Source organism: Diadema antillarum, unplaced genomic scaffold, assembly GCF_040938485.1.
Source record: "Diadema antillarum isolate AM-2024a unplaced genomic scaffold, OU_Dant_1.0 seq00000217_RagTag, whole genome shotgun sequence".
NCBI classification, from domain to species: domain Eukaryota; kingdom Metazoa; phylum Echinodermata; class Echinoidea; order Diadematoida; family Diadematidae; genus Diadema; species Diadema antillarum.
In genome coordinates this window covers 2,635,725-2,641,811 of record NW_027271272.1, presented here as the reverse complement: position 1 = coordinate 2,641,811, position 6,087 = coordinate 2,635,725, and positions in this window count along the sequence as shown.

Here is a 6,087-nt window from a genome sequence, read left to right as displayed (position 1 = left end):
TAGATTGTTACCCCAGAAAGAAAACACAGAAAGTAGAAATGTGCTCTGTCAGAGTACTGTATACGCCATATATTTCACAAAGTTTTTCTTTTCGCATATTTCAGGAGTTAGGTACTATTCGTAAATTTGACAGCAGACAAAAATATTTACTCTGATCCCGACATGAATGCTACATGCACGCGCACATTTCTCCGTATATTACTGTACTCCTCGAACCCAAATTATACCACTCACGGATTTGTTAAGAGGTCCCCATTCGCGAAAAATTAGACTCGCTAAAAAATATCATGGCATATACAGTCCTAGTTGGCAGTGAGGAATAATGGTAGAACATGTGTCCGCCGGAATGGTGAATGACTTCAGATTTCTTTTAACCTCCGCCACCTTGTGGTCATCAAGTTTCTACATTTGGATAGCGGTCAGCAGTATTTGTCTATGAATATGGTGTTCCATGCAACGTGGATACGTCATGAATGGCATACTTGCCTTACTGTTTATAGGCAGAGTAGACCTCTCTCTATTCGTACTTAGGACGCTCAGATCTTGGGAGGAATATGATTATGTGTGTACAATCAGATAGGTATGCCTTCATTTTGTTGATCTATAGTCAGAATTCATTCAGGCATAATTATACTAGATAAGTTTAAAAAAAAAAACTTTTATTTGATATCTGTGCTTGTGTTGCAAACAAAAAAAGAAAGAAAAAAAAGGCAGGTATTGACTCCACAATGCATCCAAAGAAAATGTTGACTTTCATTACCATTTTATAAAAAGAACAAAATCCAGACATGTGCATTTTAATTGTAGAGAGTGGCAGCTATCCATGCCGTGAAAAATGACACCAAAGTTTTCTTTGGAAATAGCATTTTGTGTGAAATGATGATATATCTTGTGTGGGATGCTCTTCCAAAGTATTGATGTAGATCTTGTTTCCTTTCTTTTTTTATGGGAGGCAAGATGGACAAGGTGGTAGCTGTATAGCGTTAGAGTATGGGTAGTGACAGAACTGAGTAGATTACGTGTAGGTATTGAGATGATGCTGATCGGGGCACTCAGGAGCTGGAAAGAAATTTCTCGAGCCCTTGGGAGAAGAGAAATTTGTCAGATTTGACATCTGATGATTATTATGAAGGCTTGCTGTGATGCTCAGAGCAGTATGTTTGTGTGATATGTGCATTAAGTATACATTAGCAAAAAAAATAAAATAAATGATAATATATGATAAAAAAACAACATGGGGCTAAAAAAAAAATATATATTTCCAGTGCAAGCATTTTTAGAGAGAGTGTAAGATTTGTAAGATTTGTAAGATTTTATTTTATTGACTCTATCGACCCCCTCTCGGGGTATGAGAGCACAAACATATTTACAATATATGAATACAAAAGTATAAGTGATAATCGTAAGTGTAATCGTGTATGGATTGTTGTGTCAGTGACATATCTAGCCCTTTTCAGTTGCTTTTGTCCTCAGAAATCCCTTGTGCAATTGATTTCACCTGTACCCAAGATTACGAAATGGTTGAGAAACTCTCGATTCTCACTTGTTAAAAAATGTCTGTTTTCATACCCAGAGAGGTAATCGTGGGTTTTTGCTAATCCCATCTGTTTGATGTAATACTAGTACCAGCAGACCTGTGTTCGTGAATGATGTTTGATTTCATGCATGCATTGTATACGCACAATTTCATTTTTGATATGGGCTTGGTAATGATAGATATGTTACTTCCCTGTGCCCATGCAGAAACTGCAGAAACCACTATCCCCTGAAGCCTACTCATATTTCTCGAGTTCCCATGGCCGCTGCAAGTCGCACAATTCCGTGGGTGATTCAAAATTTGATGCTAGTACTTGTGTGTAGAGTGGCTAAGTCAACACTTGGCCATGCAATAATCCCAGACTTGAAATCATTCGGTGTTGGCGGGTTGACCTCTAAATTATGATGTAGTTCTGGTAGCTGGTGTTGATCCCAGTGTAGAATGTCGTTTTCTGAAGTGAGTGGCACTGTTTTTTGTTGGCAATCTACATGCTTTTTCCCCCCATTGGGATTATGATTAGGTTACTGTCAAGGGGAAATTTTTTGCTGTATGGACATTTTCATGCATTTTGCGCAACCAGAAGCTAGTGCAAAAACTAAAAGCAGGTGAATATTTGTGGATGCCACATGCTCCCCTAATTAATGTCCTGATTCTGAGGAATTAAAACATGCAGGATTCAATCACTTTTACAATACAGTATCGCCAGATTGTCATTTCAAGTTCAGTGCTGGTGTGAGCATTGCTATACTGGTATGTGCAAAACTCACATTCATGGAGCTAGTCCACGGATGCAAGATGTCTCCACTCATGTCAAGTACTAACATAGCCTCAGCCACTGCAGTAGTCACATGTGGAAGTACACAAAATACTCTATAATTTATGTGGCCACATAGATCTGTGCCTAGGAATAAAACAAAGATTCTGGCATTTTGGAGATGTTCAGAAATTTGTGGCGTTTTCATTCTTCTGATGCCTCTTCTTACATCGTTTACTTCCTGTCTTTCTTCGCTATGGTGTGATCCAAAGATAACACAAAAGTGTTGGAGTTTGATGATTATTATTGGTATCACTTGTGATAATCTGACTGTCGGTTTCGGAGCTCGATTTTAGGGCAGTTGTGTGGGAGCACCAACACTAAACCAGCACTAGCACCAAACTTAAAATCACCCAGTGTGTCAGCCATACATTTCCTTGAAGAATCTATGACTGCACTCGGGTTTTCCCACGGGGGAATATCCGTGGGTGGCTGTATTCATGAACCGAACGCAGCTTTGTCATGTACCTTGTGATTTCCCACTGGTTTATAGTCAATGATGAATATGATGACGATGTGCCTTATTTCTGTACAAAGCAGCACATTAAACCTATGGACAAAAATAAGTGAAGATAATCTGGAATGGGTAAGACAACTCACATTGTAAATTATGTCCCCCCCCCAAAAAAAAATAAAAATAAAAAAATAAAAAAATAAAAAATACAATCGGATGTTTGCATTGAAAACTCCCAATATGATTAAACTGTCTAAATGCTCCTTCAGGGCCTTAAGATAGTATAACATCTTAGCTCTATTTTGCAGAAAACCCCATTCAATTTGGTTATGTGGTCACAGAGAAATGTGGCCTGTTGTAAAGCAAGTCATGAGTCTGATTCTTCCAAGTTTAGCACTTGGATGCTCTTTGACTGTGAACATAATGGACAGAACTAGGAGGGAAGAGATTCCTGACATGCTCTAAAAAATTCTCATTTCTCTTTAACCACTGAATCAAATCGAATGGGGGTTTCTGTAAGATGTGGGCAATGAGTTATATTTTCATACCCTGAAATAGTATTTGGATTGATTTGCTATTTTAAAAGTTATCATTGCGGAAGGTCCCGTTGTAATTTTTTTTTTTTTTTTTTTTACATACTGTATTGACAGTCAAGATCCAGCCTAGATAGGAATGTGAACAGAAGTTAGAAAAAAGTGATTTTTGCCCTTCGTGTTAAGATGAAAATCCAGTATTGGTTTCTTGTTCTTCTTTTTTTCTTTTCGAATCGAAATTACCCAGAAGAAATTTATGTCTTCAGGGCAGAGGGTGTTTCAATTTTTAGTTAGTTTGTTTTGTTTTTGATAAACTTCTTTGGGGACGCTCAGCTTCTATTCAAGTTGTGTTTGGTAACAGACATAAAAATTGGTATTGTATAGGGTTTTGTAATGTTTAGAGATATAACACCTGGGTGACATCACCAACGTCCTTTGATGTAATTGGGAACAGCAGGAAGATACATGTATGTTTGGCATTTTATGAATATGCATCTGTATGTACTCATAACTCATGTATAAACATTTCATATTTTTTGATATTGCATTGAAATAACTTTCTGCATGATTTTTTCATGCAAGTTTGTTCCTTGTCGGTCATTCCATGCCTCTGTGATTATAAATTCTGTATTTATTTATGTGTGTGTATATATACTCGTATGCAATTACATATGAGTATGAATCATGTTGAGTCCATTGATGACCACAGTCAAGATGGGATACCTTGGCTACATTTCCATGTTAGGATAGCAACTACTGTTGCTGGGACAACAGTTTCCGGGAGCAACAGCCAATCAGGATGCTGGATCTGTGTCATTACCTTGACAGTGCTGTTGCAGCAAGAGCTGCTAACATCACAGCTCATATTTAAATTATTATGATTACACCTCGCAATGCACTTGGCGTGCATCGTGAGGAAGTGGATATGTGGAAATCCAAAGCTGTTGATATGATTAAGTCAAGGCTCTATTCCACGTCCTGCTTGTACCCAACATTTACATTACAGTTTGGTGTGTATGTGAATCAGTTGAGGAAAGACAAATGTCCCTGGTGCAGTGTACAAGTGAGACAAGGGAGTGGGTGTAACCTTTCTTGCATGATGCTTACTATGCATCTATCAAGAAAAATCAAGTACAAATGATAGGGAGGAGCAGCCCAGAAGATTAAAGGAACTATGCGATGCAAACACCTGCTATAACTTGCATGTTTCCGTGGTACTGATATGATTAGCAAAAGACATTGCAGGGAAGCATACAAGTTATGCTCATTCTAGGAAAAGGTGCATTTAGATGTCTTTTATAAATCATACACTACTTTAGCAATGACTGACGGATGATGTCATTGACAGTATCTTCGTTTGGAAGCCGTTATTTGTGGACATATCCAAGTAATGTAAAGAAACATAGTGGAAAAATCATAAAATATATAGCAAATATTTGGATATTCTTATGGGCACTTAAGTGATTTATAGGATATTATGAATCACTTTGATTCATTATGCATTTGCATGGCATAGTCCCTTGAAAGCTGAGTAAGGTACACCCTTGCTCATAAAACAACCCTCTTGCCATAGTAATGGCAAGTTCAGTAAGGTGGCAAGCGAGTCGTCGCACGAGACAGAGCCAAACCTCTAGCATGGATTATGCTTTTTGACCAGCTTGCCCTCGACTTGCTTAATAGTTCCCGATTATTCGTAAGAACAACGGTAAGAGGGATTTTTGAACGAGGTCAGATTCACTGGGTTGATGCAGTAACTTGTGATTAGTTTAGTCTTCAAAGACATGAATTAACCTGTTTCTTTTTTAATCAATAAAAAGTGGGATGATCATGGTGTTTGCATGGAAATGGATGGTAGTTGTATTGGGCTCAATCATTGGTACATAGGGGCCTAACTTCACCTGTTCTTCGTGATTGAATCTGTGTTGAATCTTTGATCTGATCCAATTTGCATTCATCATTTTTTTGTTTGGCTTGTCATTATTGTTTTGCTGGGTAGGAAAAGATGGGACAACCTTTGGTGGTTGCCATGGCAAATCTTTTGAGTATAGGTCACACATACCATTTCATACATTACTAAACTCCCTTAAGTTACTGTGTGTGAAGAGCCATCACAGAAACGCCCAACTGTTTGCGTGTCAGCAATTCATCTGTTCAAGCAGGCATATATTTCACCATGAAATGACATTACACTTTGAGACCATGGAGCATCTGTTGTAGACTTGATGAAGCAAGAATTGTCTGAAATAATAAAAGTATATACTATCCTCTTAGTAGTAAGGAAACATTTATCTTTTATAAGTAGACTCCTCGCTCCCCCCCCCCCCCCCGCAAAAAAAGAAAAAAAAAATCAATGTGGCATCCTGTTGTTCAAATATTGTATGTAGCAACTTTACACCTTAGAACAAAGGTCTGCTTCCTTTCTAATGATTTTGTTTTGTTTTAGTTTAGTTTAGTTTAATGAAATAACCTGTAAATAATTTTTTGTTTAACCCAACTTTTATTTAACCAGTGTTTAGTATCCAGCCTATAGACAATCAGAAATGAATACTTGTCAATAGAATCTTTGCTCACCTGAACCGAGGCCCCCTAGACTGTACTGGAAGTGCATTGTAATATTAACATTGAGTATAGTAGTAGTAATGGATGTGATAGCCTGTTTCAGTGCAAGAAAGTTGCCATTAAGTCCATTCACATTCATTATTTTAACAACCCAAGCATGCTCATTAACACACTGCAGACTATTCCGGAG